Source organism: Alligator sinensis, unplaced genomic scaffold (genome assembly GCF_000455745.1).
Source record: "Alligator sinensis unplaced genomic scaffold, ASM45574v1 scaffold404_1, whole genome shotgun sequence".
NCBI classification, from domain to species: Eukaryota; Metazoa; Chordata; order Crocodylia; family Alligatoridae; genus Alligator; species Alligator sinensis.
The window spans coordinates 6568512-6586655 of NW_005841839.1; the positions used below are offsets into that span (position 1 = coordinate 6568512).

The 18144-nt window shown below is 48.5% G+C and overlaps 1 long non-coding RNA gene across 1 annotated transcript; it reads left to right on the forward strand.

Annotated features, from left to right (window-relative positions):
- Positions 1 to 2000: 2000 nt before the first annotated feature.
- On the forward strand, positions 2001 to 7438 carry LOC112550326. Its single transcript, XR_003094110.1, has 2 exons — positions 2001 to 4654; positions 7243 to 7438. It is a non-coding gene; the product is annotated as an uncharacterized LOC112550326 (long non-coding RNA).
- Positions 7439 to 18144: the final 10706 nt, after the last annotated feature.

Here is an 18144-nt window from a genome sequence, read left to right on the forward strand (position 1 = left end):
CACTGATTCACAAAATAAACTCAGATATTTCAAATAGGAATCCATAGAGTCAGAAACAGTCCAACCTGTTGTGGTCCTTCTGAGTTCCCTGCAACAGAAGAATTGCTCTGTTGTTTTTCTGTAGTCGAGAAAAAAGTGAAAGCTCAGAGCTGTCATTTTCCAAGTGGCTTCTTGAATCTAAAAAGATTGAGAAACTCTGAACTAGAGAGATCGCAGAGACTGCATTTCCTTTTCATTCCATAGTAAGTCCCTTCAGGTTACATTGAGGCCCTTGACCTGGGACAGCATGGAGCTGGCAGCGTCTACACCAAGTACAGTACTGTCCAGTTACCTAGATGCAGCATGTGTCTCTATCTCATGATGTCATGTGTCACCTGCTTGGAGGCAGTCTGGAGGTGCCAACTGAGCAAGACTCATTGTTCACAGACCTGGGAGGAATCCCATCAAACCACCTCTGGCTTGAAATCAAAATGCAGCTATTTGAGGAGCTGAAAGTCATATGTATATCCAAGTGTCTCACAACCCACAATGTATTTTTCCCCCAACGCCCCTGCAGGCTAAGGAACCACTGTTACCTCCATTTCACAGCAAGGTAGCTGACGCACAGACAGATAAGGAACTTGTCCAAGTTCATGCACAAAGTCTGTGGCAGAGCAAGGGACTAAACCCAAATGTCCACACTTGAAGGGGATGTGTGTATAGCCTCTGACTGCTTGATTATCGGGGTGCAGCTGAGTCCGCCATCAACTCAGGGACCTTTTGACCTGGAACAGGATTTAAATATCTGAGCTCACTACTGTCTCTGATTCTCCTCCTTTCCTCTTAAATGAAAACCCAATCACAGCAGCTGCTTAGGAGAAACAGATGAGAGAAGACATAGCAGGCTTTTCTCTGCTCATCCCAGCTCCAGTCCCAAAGCATCTCTGATCCATTCAGAAAAAATACTCTGTGGAGGGAATACCTTGCCTGTGGAAGCAGCACTACCCCTGCCAATCTGATCAGAAAGGGCTTGTGAGAGAGCGTAGGTGGCCTCTGTTCTGAAGTGATTTCACCCCCTCCCTGCACAGGGCTCAGAGACAGAATCATTGAAGTATGGCTGGAATACAAAGGTGTTTAAGGAAGCTCTGTGCTTGAAGCATGCTCCCCAGAGATGCAGTCCTTAGGCTCAGCTGGGTGCAAAGTCCTGTTTCCCACCATCTCATGCTTTACTTGAAATTCTCCCCTACCTCCCCTCTCATTCTCCACTTTCTTCTCTTCCAGTGCACCTCTGTTCTTGCCACCTGCATCCCTTGCTTTTCCAGTCCTGATTTCTCTTCATGCAGCTCTCCCAACCCTCATCCTGCTAAGCTATCTCAGTTCTGGGCCTTCTTTTCTTGGGCCACCCCAGTCCCAGGGCATGGTGCTAGACTTGTGATGCTGGCAGACATCCCCTGGGGACTGGCTGAGATTCGTCCTGCCAGGTACTTTGGTCTTAACCTGCAGACTTGCTTACTTGAAACAGTGCCAGCATCAGTGCCAACTGGCTGTATGCTGCTACCCTGGCTCAAGGGCATGGAGCTACTGATTTTGAAAGGGGATGGATTTAAGACTGGTGAACACTAGTTCCCACATTGAAGGCTGGGCTGGCTGTACTAGTCCTCAAACTCCTCAAGTGTGGAGTAGCTTCCTGTCAACACCCAGCAGGAAGAATCCCACACTCCCCTCTTGCATGTTTAAAACAGCAGGCACTGATCCCTTCCTGTTCCCTTGCTAGAGGGGGCTGTTGCCCTTTGCTAACTAAGCATTAGAGAGGTGAAAGCAAAACAGAACAGTGAAAACTCACTTGCAGAGTTTTCCTGCAGGGGCTCCAGGCAAGTGCCTGGCCCGGACCTCTGAAAGGGTTAACAGGCTTGGAGCCTGCAGTGGCTCCCTCCCACAGGCATGATATCACTTCTCCCACCAGCCAATCCCCACTCAGTGCAACAGCAAAAGAGTCAGCAAGCCCAAGCAGAGAGCAGAAAGCAAGAGGCAGTCAGCTGTCCGAGGAGCAGAAGCACCAAGCTGCAAGACAAAGCCACATCATGTAGGACCTTTTCTGCCTCCTTATACTCACAGCGAAGACAGCAGTGCATGACGTGAGGGCTGTCCACGGCCGAGCCTCCCTAGTGTTGTTTGGATTGTTTTTGCTTTTCTTGCCAGTATGATGGGCTGCAAGTCCAACTCACTCACTTGCCTCCAAGGAGGAAAACCAGGGCTGCCTCTGACCGCAACCACGGACTCCACAGCTACCCTTAACAAGCTGGCGCTGGCCACAGGAGGGACTGAGAAATCCTGGTACCGATGCATCTTTCCTTTTGGCATCGTCTCCCTGGTCATTGGCATAGCAGCAACCTGCATCACCTTCACCATTAATGGGCCACAGATGGACATTGCCAAGGTGGTCTCAGTGGCCACCTTGATCTTTGGCGTGGGCCTACTAGTGGCTGCCTACGTCTGCTGGCGGGCCAAGCAAGAGAGGCAGAGGAAAAGGAAGCGAGAGGAGCCTGCATCCTTAGAGCAGGGAGCACTATGATGTGGGCCTTATGGCAGTCAGAACTCCAATGGGCAGACCTATGCTCATGACTTTCCCCTTTGTCCTGTGCCACATGGTGGACAGGGAGTGCTTTGTGGGCAACACCAGCACTGAAGACCAGAGGATGCCTGGATCACACCTGGGGTCAGCTTGCCCATGTTTTACCACCTTGCTGAGCCATGACTGAGCCAGCAACAAGCACATCTCTGCTCACTATAAAGGGGTAAAAGTCAACTGTATGAGCAGGGGGGAAGTACAGCTCACCATGCAGCAGACTCACGACTCCCCAAGGATTTCTCCATAGTGAGATTTCTAAGCTCACTTTCAGCAATCATCCATCCCTGTGGAAAAGTGCTACAGCTGGCTGTAAGAAGGCACCAGAAAAAATGAAGGGAGACAGATGTTTTTTCTCTGCATCACCCTCCGCCCTGGCTCCAGGTCCATACACAACACTTCTAGAGTTCAGCTTTATCACAAGTTGAGAATCGTGGCGTGGCCCCAGAGAGCTGACACTTGCAGGAAAACTTGCCTCCATTCATCTGAAACTTCAGAAGATGCTGAGCCTGGGCTAAGTTTCTGAACTAGTGAACAATGTTTCTCTGTCTGCCTTTGTGTCTGGGGGGGTGGGAATTTCTGAGAGCAGCTCAGAAAGGGCCTGGAAATGTCCTAAATAGCTTCAGAAGAAATTGACAGTTCCCTCAGCCCCTTTCTTCAAGAGGGCCACTGCATCGCAGGAAAAAGGTCCTAGCTGGTAATTTCAAAGCAAATGTTTTCAGTGTGAGGAGTTCACAAGAAAATCTGATACTTCCCCCTCCCCCTGCCTTTAGCAGAGGCAAGGAGGAGGAAAGCATTCACTCAGCGAAGGGCAGAGGCCTTCTGTGGGATAAAGAGCTGGTGCAAAACAGGAGCATTTCTGACTTGGCTTGATGGGAAGGTGGAAAATGAGTTGAAACTTATGGTATCAGTGGGAAGTGCTACTTCCGAAGCTGAGCCTGGCTTGGCACAGAGAAGAGAGGAAGGTGCTGGGCTGATGCGCCTTTTTGGAAAAGAGCATAGTGTGGCATACAGGTGGCATTAGAAAGTCTCAGGATAGGATGCCTTCCCATCAGACCTGCAGCTTGGCACAGAGAAGGCAGGAAAAGGTATTAAGCTGGCCTGCTGTTTAGTGCAGAGCACAGCTCAGCAGGCAGAGGCGGCTTAAAGCACTCCATCTCCTGCCATGGGTTAATGGGTCTGTACTTTGCACCAGGTGTCTCCAGATGGGCTTTTGTTGAGCTGAGCAAGCTGCAGGCAGAGTATACTAACTCTTTGATAGCTGCATGGATAAACAAGTCCAGGAGAGAGCTGAGATGGCCCTGGATAGAAACCCAGGAGACAGGGCGGTGGGGACGGGACTCTGACTGATTTCAGGAGCTAAAAATATGAGAATACACAGGAAGAAGGGGGCATCTGCTAGTGTGTTCAGAAGTAGGCCCTCAGAAAGCAGAAAAGCAAGTGTACATGTGATGCTGGCCCCACTGGTGCAGAATGACAGCTGGGCTGGGGCTGCAGTTGCAGCCAAAACCTTTTTAAGTGAAAGTAACAGCAGCCAGGTCCCAGCTTTATACCTTGAGCTTAGGCCTCAGCTCTGTAAAACCGGCTTGATACAAGAGTGCCTTGAGCAGGCCAGGAGGGGCACCTTCTGCCCCATGCCAGTATCCTTACCTCCCTCTCAAGCAACGTCTTTGAGGGAGGGTCCCACCAGAGACTGTAACCAGACCCCAGCATTCACTGCTTTTCTGCTTCCCTTGTAGAGGGCATCCCCTTCCTTCCCCCCATCATCTCCCACCAGCCCCAGAGAAGAGCCTCTCACAAACAGCTCTCTTTTGGACTCCCTCACTACAGAGATATGCCAGGAGCTACAGAAGGCAGCATCTCTCCTGGCTTCTCAGGAGCTGGAGCCTTTCCACCCACAACAAAAAGGAGGATAAATCAAACAAAGAAGGAGAAGAGGTTGGAAAAGTGACAGCCATGGCTCAGGAAAGACTGAGCTGAGTGGAGAGTTGGAGGAGAGGACTCACGGCCTCCCCTGCCTTCTCCTTACAAGTCTTCAGCCAAGTTCTGGTACTTTGTTATCTAACTAGCATGCGCTCCTGGCAGCCCCTGTGCAGAGCTGTCGCCTATGGTCATGCAGTGGGGGCAAGGGGATAAGGTTGGGAATGGGAGGAAAGCAGACCTCTTCTGCAAGAGTAGGGAGGGAGATTGTGGATTTTAGGAAGTCAATTGTGTGTGGAAAGGGAGGGGGCAGTCATCTGGGTTAACCCCTTCCAGCTTGGTTACCTCCAGTAGCTAATGAACAGTAGTACCTGGCTTTCTGTAATTAAGCTTGTAGGGGTACATCTGGTTTTTTTCTATTTTTGAGCACTGTAATCAAATAGCCCTCATGAAATCCCCGGCATTTCCTGGGCTTGCAGGTATATGCATAAACCCAGTCTGGTCTGCTGATATTCCTGGATCTCATAGGCCATATCCTAGAGATGGGAGTGAGCAGCAGCGTGTATATCTGGATCTGGACATTCTCTGTTTGAGGGCATTTCTATCTGCGGGCCCAGTCTGAGCCCTGTCCTGGAGAACAGCCTAAGCTGCACAGCTTGGGTCCACAAGCCCACTGAGTTTGGGCCACCCAGATGCTGGTTCAGGCCTGTCCCTGATTGTGCTTCATTCCCATAAGCTAACAGGCAAGCAGGTAACATGGTACAGGCCAGATCAAGCTTTATCAGGGGAATGATCTGCTGAAATTGCCCAGACATCAGTGCCTCAAGGATTCTTACCAGGCACGTTTCTGGCCTCCAGCCCCGTGTGTAGTTTCCAATTGTCTGAAGCAACTGCACCAGTTTCACAGAATTAAGGTCTTGACTGTACCTTCCAGTGCCTGCTGCCTCCACTTCATTGGTGTGTTGTGCTCTAACTCTTACTGGAGCTTGCGAGACAAGATTTTGAAGCAGCTTCCTTACAAACTGGAACATTGTGCAAGGCTGGCACTCCTGTGCTCAGGTGCCTGGGAGGTATTTAGGCTGTGTGGCTAAAGGTCCTGCTAGAATGACGTTCAAATTAAAGCTGGATAGAAAGCAGCTAGAGTTGATACACATGTTCAAGCACTAACTTTATAACTGGTTGCTGTTTTTATAGCTGGATAGTCAATTTTATCATGTGCTAATTACTTTGGTTTAAATTTATTTCACAGTTAACCAGCTAATTGTGTGATAATTACTTTGTACTTGTGGTCAGTCTTACTTTGTATGTGTGGCCCGTCTACATTTATTGCACGATTAGCCCATTAATTGCATAATACACGTAATGTATAGCAGGGGCCTTAATGCTAACACAGAAATTTTCTCCCCTTCTCACCATACTTTGAATGCTCCATGTGTGCATCAGCTCTCTCTGCTCCCTCCAGTTTAGGAAGATCCCAAATCATGCAGCTTCAGTAATATCCCGTCCCCGATGTATTCCAGCTGGGATTCCAGCTATTTAAGCCAACCTAAAAGAAACACAAAAAAATGTTTGAAAGCAAAACCAAGGGTCTTCTGCCATAAGCTAATGCAAGGTAAGGGATAGCAAAGTTGATGCTTAGCCTTTCTTTTGCCTAGGTAATGCAGCAGCTGGGGTGTGTAACACCAGGCATCAAGCTTGTCCACCTCTGTAAGGGACACCTGCCAGAGCACTCTTTTCTCCACACCTCTGTGCACGCATGCCTATGCACAGGGGATGAAGTGTCAGCCCCAAAGGGCTTCTGGTACCCCTGGAGAAAAGTTCCAAAGAAGCATTTTGTTAAATGAGGAAGTCAGTTGAGTGGCAGCCACTTGACATATTACGTTTAGATGCATTTCTATTTCTGTATCAGGCATTTTTTCACATGCTAGTAGACTACAATTAGTACTATGAGAATGGAAAGTTCTAGGGACATGCTCAGTATTATTATTATTTTCACTTACTCTTTATAGCAAAAGATATTTCAGTAAATAGCATCACTGGTGTTCACAAGTTCATCTGCTCTTGCCCTTTATCCCCCTTGCTCAAAGTCATCTGTCATGTTTTGATTTTCTGTCACCAGCCATATGAAACCCTTCCTTGGACTGAACCAGTCCCATCCAGTGTTTCAAATCCTGCCAAAGTGGAGCTTTGTTTTAAAAAAGTTCAGCCTCCTTACTTTTCTTGCTGCAGAGAAAACCCTCTGAATACAATCCAGCCAAGGGCTGTATGAGCGACAATAACTGCTCCCATTTGTTTTATTTGGCATTAATACCAGAGCCTCAGGATGGCAATTTAAATGGTAACATTACTCATTATTTTGCTGCTGATCATTTCAGCAGAAACATCCAGATCCTCCTGGGATTTGAGGAGGAGCATGAGCTTGTTTACTGGCCTGACTGCATGTTGAATAAACTGTATAGTAGCAAATGAACTTGCAAGCATTGAAAGATCCATTTTGCCTGGAGTGTCTTTGGGAATTTAAAAGGGATATAGAAAGTGCAGAGAGGGGAGGCTCTGTGAGCAGAACTGTTTCTAAATGGAATTTGTTTTGAAAGATTCCATGCACTCAGAGACTGGTTGAGTATGAAATTGCTGGATTTGGTCCTTTTTACGTCACTCCCTTTATGATCTTAAAATATGGCTCCCTAGAGCTGAATTTCCTTTCTCTTTCCACTAAGGAAAACAGATTGTCTTGGAAAATCTAAGTAAGGTATCATTTACCTGGTGAAGTGGAACAGTTCCTGCGGAGAAAGAACAAGCCTTGACCCATACCAGCCTCTGGTATCTACATACCATACATATTTATATATTCTGTTGTTTTTTCAGAAAAGTGTCACTGGAATTTAATTTCAGTATAAAGACGAATATTTCCTCTCTGCTGTCTGCAGTGGTTTTATTCACCTGAACTCTGGCAGCTATTTCACAGGTTTTGACTAGTGGGATACGCTGGCAGGGAAGACGTTTAGAAAATACTGTAGAGAAACTTTACCCCTTCTCTCATGCACTGATTTATTTCCTGGCTGCAGTAGTATCATAGAAAGTATGTGACTAGGGACAGTAAGTTCTTATGTCTTTCAGTGTTCAGGAAAGAAATTGACCTGGACAGGTCTTTCTTTCAATTCTGGACCTGGACAGTGAGTAATGTCATAGCTGCCCCTTGCTCAGAGTGGGACTGGTCTGCATGAGCCAGCCTAAATGATCTAGCCTGTTGTCACACATGCTGTAGAGATGCTTTGCTTGGGAAATAGGAAAGGATGGAGCCAGATGGTTCACATTTGGCTGACCGAAAAGAACTCTATGCTCGGTGCATACTTGCCTGTCATCCCCAATCCCTGCCAGTCACAGCACAGATGCCTGGATGGCCAGAGTCCATGGTAGTCTTAGTCTGCTCCTCTGTGTGATTTGGGGGAAATCTTTCTGAAGCCTTCCATGCCTGTCCTTTTACAGGATTGGCCCTGCAGCCTTCAGTCTGTGTGAATCCCTTCCCTTTTCCTACATCTTGGCTGTAAGCATGTGCGCGCACACACACACACACGCGCGCGCACACACGCACACACACACCAGGAATAATGTCACCAGCTGCTGTCAGATGCATAGCTAGGGGCCAGCTTTTCCAATATAGATTGATATTTGTTGCTAAGACTGCTGGGGGATGAGCTGGTACATTTTGTCACCTTTGTTGGTGAAAATGTGGAATTTTACCCCTCCATCTAGAAGCCTTATACAGCTAAAACAGTTAGTCAGACTTGTTTTGTGAGCCATAAATGGCTGCCTGGGCAGAGATTATAAAGGATTATAATCCATGTGTTTTATCGCATTAATTCTAGGTGGATTATAATCCATGTGTTTTATCGCATTAATTCCAGGTGTCTTATCACAGCCTGGGATAATAAACATTTCTAGATAAACAGAACTTAAATAGATATTTAAAAAATTTAAGACATTAAGCTCATGATAAGGCTGTTTCCTTTCTGCTTTGTCCCTTCCACCCATCCTGCGCAACACAGGGACTTTGAACATGCCCTACCAATGTGCAATGTGGTGAGAATCAAGGCGCCGAGATCTCATGCATCCTGTTCTCCTCCTTGCTGACTAGCAGGCACTCGAATTGCTCAGTTCACCCTAAACACTTGATAATTATTTAGTGCGGAAAGGTGCTTTTGTGGCTAAGGTGATTTGCTTGAACCACCTTGAAGAGAACTGGTTCAGGTCCCTGTTCCATCACGGAGTTCCCATGTGACGCTGGACAACTTGTATAGCTCCCCTATCCCTCTTTTCCCCAACAGGAATAATGCTTTTTTAAGGTTTTGTGAGGACATCTATATTAAAGAGTGTGAGATGCTCAGACACAGAGTTGGAAATCATATAAATACCTGAGACATGGACCATTATCTTTTGAATTTAAACCAAGATCTGATGAAGTCTTAAGTGAACTCTGCCCATAGCAGGAGGAAACAGACTGATGGAATAATAATACAAGCTTCTTGATAGTATAATGGATAATAGCAGTCTCCAGTTTAATACAGAAACAGCTGGGCTGCATATTCTGTAATGTACCCCATGTGGGGAGACTGAGCCCATTGTCCACGTGCCACTCGGTGCAAGCATTCTGTGCCGGTGTTCTTAAATGACCTTGGTGGCTGTTCTTACCTTGACAGAGCGAGCAACACACAGAACCTTGTTTCTCACATATCACAGGTAGCTCTGACCTCCTGACTTTTGCCTTTCCTTGCTAAGGAGTTTCTGTGGGATGGCAGCAGCCATCCTTCCCCCAAGGTGCTCCATCTGCCCTCTGATAAGGAAGCAAATTGAATTAAAGCCACTTAGGAAGATCTGAGGTCTGGTTGTTTGGAAGTACAGCCTAGGACACCAGGCTTTGACCCTGTCTGCCATACATATACTGTATGATTTACTTGTCTCCATATGCCTCAGATTCCTCACCTGCACAATGGGCATAAACACACTGCCCTACAACCGTCCTACAATTCGGCTCACTAATGAGGGTGATACATTGCGATAGAGAAGGCTGGGTTTAGCCTCTCCCCAATTAAAGAGCACTGTCAGATCTTTCAGGGCCTCCCACACATTTTTAGCACTCCTCTAATTCAACCTTATCATAATCTATGAAGCATCAGCCTGAGCCCATCAGAGCATTTCTGCATTCGGCTGTCTCCTTAACATCTCCTTTATTCTAAGCTCGACAAGTTTATTTCACACCTGCCAGCTCTGTGCTTGCTGAACACATCTCTTGTCTGAGCAGGAGATATTTTACAGCTCCAGCATGCCTCAGAGATACCAGCAGGTGGGTCCTGCTTTTTCTCCAGGGAATGTGCAGCTGTGGTGCAGCACAGGTCCTGCACATATGCTGGGGCATGCATGTACATTCATACACATTCACATGTACGGGTTCAGGTCCAAACACTGGCCTGCCATACAAGTGTAGCTTTCCAAAAGTGGGAAGAATATCCTTGTGGAAGGAGATATCAGAGATGCAAGGCCTTGGGGCTCCATTTGCTGCTCAGGAAAGAGGCACTGTTCTCTTCTCTCTCCTTAAATTGCACACAGCCACTGCCTATATGGCAACAAGTTAACCACACAGTGGTAGGGCTCCAAGCCTCTGGCTTTCCATGTTCCCACGACAGGGACACAAATAACATCACTGCCTCTAGGTCCTTTGACAGGGCAAAGGGTCACTGGGGGCTGGTAGTCTCTCTTCTGAAAGAATGTGAAAATCCTTCCATGAAGCATTCCCTGGTGATCTCATCCGTGTTGCCAGATGAGAGCAGTATTTGGGCTGGCTGTGTGTGGGATGGGATGGAAGGTGGGCAAACCAGCTCAGAAAGTGCCTTTTTAAAGCCTTCACCTCAACCTTGAGTTGAACTAGAGCAGGCTCTGATGTGGTAAGAGAAGACTGGTTCTGCCCTCAGCTCTCTCCAGGCAGAACTCTGTTTGGCTTACCATTGAGAGCTGTGTGTAGCTCCTCTGATTGCTCGGTCAAATCACCCAGATTCTCATGGAGCCAGTGGCTCCAGTGCTGGCAGCTATGTTTGCTTGTAGGCTGGCACAGCAACTCTGCAGAGGCTACATCAGAAAAGCTTGGCCTTGCCCACAGTTTGATGAATTGAATTTTTTCTCCTTCACTCATTAATCTCCCTCCTGAAGGCTGCTCTGCACAGAAAAGAGTAGATTTCAGCCCAAAGCTTTTGCTCGGATGAATGATTGGGAGTGGGGGGGAGGGGGGGTGTAAGGGGGAGAGAGCTTTGCTGTGCAGGACATTTCCAGTTATTTCTATACCTGCCACTGCAGACAGCACATTTTCAAACTCCCCAAACAGGACAATACAGTTTTAAAAATACATTTTTGCTGCATCTGTTCATCTCCAGGTGTCAGCTGGGCCTGGAAATGCCAAAACACCATGAGCAAAGGTATCAGAAATCCATTGTCATGCAGAATTTATAGTCCAGATTGTCACAGTCAGGCTCTTCAAAGAATCTAAATTAAAATCTGAGCAGTGCCTATTGCCTATCACCATTTCTGTTGAGCTTCACCCATCACTGCTTTTTACATTCTAATGAAAGGATCATTGCTTGTCCATGCTGAGGGTAGGGAAATTAACTGACTGGCTAATTTAAAAACACTTCCAAGAATAAAAGAAGAGTAATTCCTAGGCTGTTAGGCTGCACTGCTTATTACCTGCTCTCCATATTCTGTTTCCACTTAGACCATCACTGCTGGTAGCGAAAAGTTGTGTCAAGTCTTGACCTCCTCCTTTGTGCCAAATGTGGGGCCTGTAAAAAGAGAATGTCCCATTTTCACAGTGTGAAGAAAACTCTCTGCTGAATGGAAAAGTGTTGGGAGTAATCGGAGTGGAAGGGTTTGAATGGCTGACATTGAGATGAAATGTCACTAAGTGGACACTGGGGGCACAGCAACAGAAACACAGGAATTTTCCCCTGAGGTTAAGAGCAATGAATGAGCTAGCCTGGTGTCCCCAAGTTTGGGGATATGTCAGAAGCTTCAAGGAAACCCCATCATGAGCAGTTCCAGAAGAAGCTGCTCCTACAGAAAGATTCTTCCTAAACTCATGCAATTAGAGGATATGCCTACCTGAAGCTTTTAGAGCAGGACACATTCTTACAGGGATATCAGTAGACATAGGCAGAGATAGCCCCTAGCAAGCTCTGACCATCCCTGTAGGATGTTCTGACTCTGGATCCAGATTCCATGACTCAGGTCTCTCTGTAAAGGAACAACATGTCTTATGTTTAACTAGGTAACACGTTGATGAATAGAGTTCCCCTTCAAACAGCACAATGCATCAGCCTTCCTTATGTGGAGTTCTACTCCCACATCTCTGACTAAGGAACCCAGTCATAAGGGAGCCCGTTTCATCTAGAAGGGAGGGGGTTTCTGATCTAATGCAATGGCTAGAAGTACATTACAGTATGGTCTACTGCAGGGGTGGCCAACCTGCAGCATGGGTGTCCATGTACCATGGGCAGCCTCTGTGTGTGGCACATGGCAGATCAGGGAGGGGACAGGCAGCACAATGGCAGATAGGGCAGGAAGCAGAAAGCAAAGCAGCAGATTGGGCAGGGAGCACAAGGACAGACACAGAAAGCAGAGCAGCAGATCAGATAAGGGAAGGGGATCAGAGTGCACTTGGGGAAGAGTGCAAGACTAATTTGTCACATGCTTGGAGGTTTCCAAAACCCAGCTAGACAAAACTTTGGCTGGGATGATCTAGTTGGGGATGGTCCTGCTTTGACCAGGGGGTTGGACTAGATTGACCTCCTGAGGTCCTTTCCAACCCTAACTTTCTATGATTCTGTGCTGCCATAAAAAGGTTGGTCTACTGCAGCGGTTTTCAGTGTTTTTTAAGGAGTGTACCCCTTCTAGTGGCAGCAGCCGGACACGGAGCGGGGGGGGAGGGGAGTGGCGGAGGCTGGACGAGGGTGATGGATGGTGGTGGTGGCCACTGTGTGCGAGCTCCCCTTCCCCAACCCCTGCATCCAGCTGGCCAGGCAGTGCCTGTGAAACCCGCAGAGGGGAGACACTGCCCTTGCCCCCGCCCCCAGCCCTGTTCCTGGGAGGCGGTGGCGCGGGGTGGTGGGTGGTGGTGCTCCATTCCCACCTACCCTCATGTACCCCCTAGCACCTTTCTAAGGATCTCCACGGGTACGCATACCCCCAAGTGACAACCCCAGTCTACTGGATAGAGCAGGCCTTTATGTTACTGGATTGTCACTGATCTTAACAAGTACCTTCACATCTGTTCATGTCAGTTTTCCTGGGTGTAGAAACGGGTGAATAACATGCCTTACACTGAGTTCTGTGAAGATGACTTCACTAAAGAAGGTAATGTTTAGAAAGTTCGCTGAGATACGTATGTTAAAATCCTCCAGGAAATCAGAAGGTTACTTGAAAGGAAGAGCCAGCTGTATGTGCTGGGTAGCATGAGTTTATTGAAAGGCTTGCTAAAATAGGAATTTACTTAGTCCAGAAACCTAGACTCTGTGCAGCTTCCTGTCTGTGCAAGTGTCCTGGTATCCACCTGATCAAAATCCTCAGCCCATGTCCTCTCCCATCAGTCTCAGTCTACCCAGCTTCATCTGCAGTATCCAGCCTGGTAGAGCAGCAGCAGGTATGTTCTGTCCTAGCATCAGGTTAGCCCAGGCCTGTACTGAGTTTTAATTAAACCAATGCCTTAGTTATATAATCCAGTCTTGCACACAATCCTCTGTGCATGTCACCCCGCACCCTACCCCCAGTTCTGAGGTGGAGTGAATGCTTACTGTTCCACCCCTTGTACTCAAGCATGGATAGCACACCTGAGAATCAGTGTGAGCATACAGGAGATGCCACAGCTATTCGGTTTTCCAGCCATGGATCATTGCTCTTCCCATGCAATTTCTGAAGTCCCCCCTCACTACAGGGCCCACCAGTAAACATGCATGCTGCTTATATCAATGGATATAGCAGATTCCCATCTGAAATACAATAGGTGCTTGCTGGCAGGGAAAGGGTTACCCCAAGTTCTCTTGATCTGAATACAAATGGGGCTTGCAAATGGATGTGTGTCCTGTGGCCTGGTTGGCAGCTGCGCTTCCTGTTTACCCACCCAAGAGCTAATGTACTTAATAACATTTCCAGACATGTGCCACTGAGCTGACTTCATGCCTGCTTGTGTTGTTTATTTTCCTGTTTCTTTGTGTACAGAACACATCAGCAAGCATCCAACTTGTGTCTTGTCACCTGTGCCCCCTTAAGGTTAGGACTCCCCACCCCCCAAACACTCCTCTGATCCCTCTGTCTTGGTTTCTTGTCTGTATCCTGACTAGGGAGCAGTACCCTATCCTGCCTTCTGCTTTAGCCTGACTGGGGATTCAGTTCCTGGTCATGGCATAACAAAATCTCCCCAGTCTTTTAGAGAGGGGCAGCCAGGCAGACCATGTGAGGGAGATGATAAAAGGCACTGTGTCCCCCAGGAGTATCCTTTGCCAGCAGTCACCGGCACTGACCAGCAGAACGGGGAGGTGAGCCCCATCCTGTTATAACAGTGCTACCAGGGAAATGAACCGTGCTTGTTTTGTGGTCTTTTCGATTCTAGGCTGGAGAGTATAAGCTTGCAGCTGACTACCTTGTTCCCTGTTGCTCATCTCCCATCCTCTACCTCTACCCTCCCTTGTACTTTCCAGCTCAACCCATCTCCCCTCTATTTTTCACCTTTCCCATTTTACCCCATTTGCCAATAGTTAGAAAACAGGAAGCTATCACATGGAGAAATTTCAAAGCATCCATTTTGAAGATGTGCACAGCATCAGCGAAAGCAGGATCAGGGACAGACAGCCAAGCAGTTATCCCATGGTAGATGCGCAGAATAGGTACTAAATCTTATCTCACATCATGTACCTAAGTGGCACTTAGGGAGCCACGTACCTACAGCTTTTAGCACTTAGAGATGCTTTGGATTCCAGGTAGTTATGCTTGCCCTACACTTCCCTTCTGAGCATGCTCAGGAGGCTGCACTCTGCTTGTATAACACCAGCGTAGAATAGGATTGTCCAGGCATGTGTGTTAGGGCTGTGCGAAATTTTGATGGGTGTTTCATTTTGAAGCTGTTTCAATGCATTTTGAGCTCGAAACAGCGAAATCGAAATGAAACGAAAGGCTTCGAAACAGCTTCGAAACAAAACGAGGACACTCGAAACATTTAAAAAGTTTCTAAATGTTTCAAGATTCGAAGCTGGGCATGCTTGCAACTAACAGAAACCAGGGAGAGGAAGAGGGAGGAAGGACTGCTCTGATATTAGCATCTAGCTCCCGGTTCAATTCCCCAGCTCTCTGATCACTTCCCCCAGCTCTTCCTGGGGGGTGTGGGCCCCTGATCTGCGCAAGGGGTTTCAGCAGGCTGCTGCTCCAGGATGGGGCCAGTGGCAGCTGCCCAGGACACCCTGCACCAAGCACCAGGAAGACTGCCCTGCAGCCACTGGCTTCAGCCTGCAGCAGCAGCAGCTTGCTGAAACTCAGCATGCAGATCCAGGGGCCCGCGTCCCCCAGGAAGAGCTAGAGGAATGATCAGAGAACTGGGGGAAGCGATCAGAGAGCTGGGGAATTGAACCAGGAGGTGGGGGCACCACTTCATTCTGGCTGGCAGTCGTAGTGGGGGCACTGGTGCTCCTGCCTGCCCCCCCCACCCGTCGCCTAAGTGGGGAGTGTGGCCTGACAGGGCATGCATTGGCACTCTCACGGGGTGCATGTGCACCCCCTACGTGTCGCCACTGCCCCCAGCTCCATAATTGCTTCCCCCAGCTCTTCCCAGGGGGTGCAGGCTATTTTCTGAGCTGGCAGCAGCAGCCTGCTGAAAACCCGTGCAGATTCAGGGGTCTGTGTCCCCCCAGAAGAGCTGGGGGAATGATCAGAGAGCTGGGGAATCGAACCGGGAGCTCCGGGTGACAGGTGGATCCGCCCCAGCTCATGGACAATGCACAGCACCATGCCGAGCTACACTGCGCCCACACCATGGGGGGAGCAATCCCTGCTGCCACACACTGCACAGGGGCGCTCTGCCACGAGCCCTCAGAAGCACCAATCGCCACTGCCAGAGCCGGTGAGTGCAGGGCTTTTTTTTTTTAAAGTTCTGCACTCACTGGCTGTGGAGCATGCAGATGATAGCATGCAGCTGCTGCCGGTGGACGCCAGTGCCTGCACCCGATTCTGCCTAATGCAGCCTGTGCCGAGCGCTGGGAAGAACCCAGTGCTTGTGCTGGCCCCAGCTGGCAGCAGCAGCTTGCTGTCATTCTGCACGCAGATCTGGGGCTTGCATCCCCTGGGAGGGCTGCAGGGCTCTGCCGGACTCCACCTGCGGGGAGCAGGCCCCCAGATCAGCATGTGGGGTGACACCATGCTGCCACAGCCAGCAAGTGATACTAGTTTTGCTTTGAACAGTTTGAGGTGCAGTTTCACAAAAACTCCTGCACCTATCTCCTTGAACCTTGGCAGGCTTCATGCCCCCAGAAGTGGCTGCCATCCTTGCAATTTTCATCCGAAGCAGGCAAGAAATGACAAAGTTATAGGCATTTTTGTGATTCGCCATTATAGCCTACGTGCAAAACGTCAAAACGTGTCGAAACAGTGTTGAAACAGCAAAACAGTTTCGACTAAATGAAATGGGACAGTGCTTCAAAACAGCGAAACTGTCCCTTTGAAACGGCGAAACAGAAGTCAAAATGAAACAGTGCTGTTTCGCACAGCCCTAATGTGTATCATAGGCATCAGAAGGAACTGAAGAAGCTAGAGGAGGCGCAGGCAATTATTCTGGGCAGAGGGCTGCTTGCTTGCCAAGTTTCGGCAAGCTGTCAAGGGCCTCATGAGTAACCCGCCCCATGATAGGTGCCCCACCCCCTGGTGACTGGAAGTCCCGTCCTCTAACCCCTGGCCTTTGCCACCCAAAGTCCGTCCCTTTGCCCCCAGAAGTACTCCTTTCAGGAAGGGGTTTTGCCATCTTGGAACCAACCCCCGCCCCCAACAAATTATATTCTAAGAAGCAAACGGCATTCATTAATTTGATTTAAAAATAATTTTTTGTTCTGATTTACATGCGTTTGTGTAGTGTATATAGAGGTGATTGCACAACAGCTTAAAATTAGGTCTTCCTCTTGTCTTTCATGGGGGGGGTGCATATAGGTTTGTGGGATGTGGGTGGGTAATGGGGTTTGTGGAGGGAACGTTTGTGGGGGGAGGGTGGCTGGGATGTATGAGGGGGTGTGGGGGTCTGCATGTATGGCAGTGCGAGGGGGGTGTGGGTGCATGTGTGTGGTGGAGTATGCATGTGCAACTCACCCTATGAACACACACACACACATACACACTGCCCCTGCCTGCGCACACACATGCACACACTGCCTCTGTCTACACACCCACATACTGCCCCTACCTGCACACCTACACATACTCACAGATTTCCTCTGCCTGCACACACACATGTACCAGCAGGGCCCTGTGCTCCCTGGTCCGGCAATGCAGTTGGGCACCTCGTGGTGCTGGAGCAGGGCTGGGTCAGGAAGAGAGTGAAATGGCTGGGGTTGGGGTGGGGCTGGGCTGCTCAGTTCTGCTGAGGGCTCCCCCTGGGTCCTACTGCCCCTGGTTCCTGTCAGCTTTGACAGGCAGCCAGGAGCAAATTAATATTAATTTACTATTTTTTTTAGGGGCCCCATGGCCTGGATAGAATAGCCTGGTGGGCTGGATCTGGCCTGTGGGCCATATTTTGCCCACCCCTGTGCTAGAGACAGCTTGGTGAGGTAGTTGCTGCCTTGGAATGAAGAGGCCCTGGATCTTAGCCTGGGCCTCTGCTGGCAATGGGCAGAAACTATATGCAGTGGACTAGAGAGTGGTTGGGTCAATCTCTAGGCTGTGGGCTGGTGTTTTCCTGGAAGCAGTAAGCAGATGTTCAGACCTTTCTTGGTGAGAGGGCCAAAAACCCTTGTCTCCTGTTCCCTACATCAGGTATCTTAGCCATTAAAGATGGGACGGCCCTTGTCCCCCATTTTTTACTCCATTTTTTTTTTACTTCCACCTTCAATGGGAACACCAGAAATGGGAATCCCAAACACTGTGAAATAAAAGTGAAATTGGTGAAATAGGATTTAGCCCTCGGTGTCCATAATTATACCTTCCAGTTAGTTGGTGGGAAGCAGGTAATAGCCTGGCTGCCTTTAGAAAAAGACTATCCCGATGTGAATCTGGACAGACAAAATCTAAACTGTGTGCACTGGTTACTTGGTGTAACTTACATTGGTGCAGTTTAACTACAGCTTCTTTCAGGGGAAATTCTTGACCAGACTGAATAAAGTTATCCTGAGTCAGGGGGTTGTATCATCTGCCCGCTAATTTTTTATTTTGGTGTAATGGGAATTGTGCTAGTGTAAACAGGTTATCTGTTCAGGCCCTAAAACAGGATGGAATAGGAGTGGATGAAAAAGTCAGCGTGAGGCCAAGGAGACCAAGGAAGTGTTTCATTCTTGAAGATCTCAGATAATGCCAGAGTTTTCGTGTCTGCCTGACATCCTAGCTACCCTGTT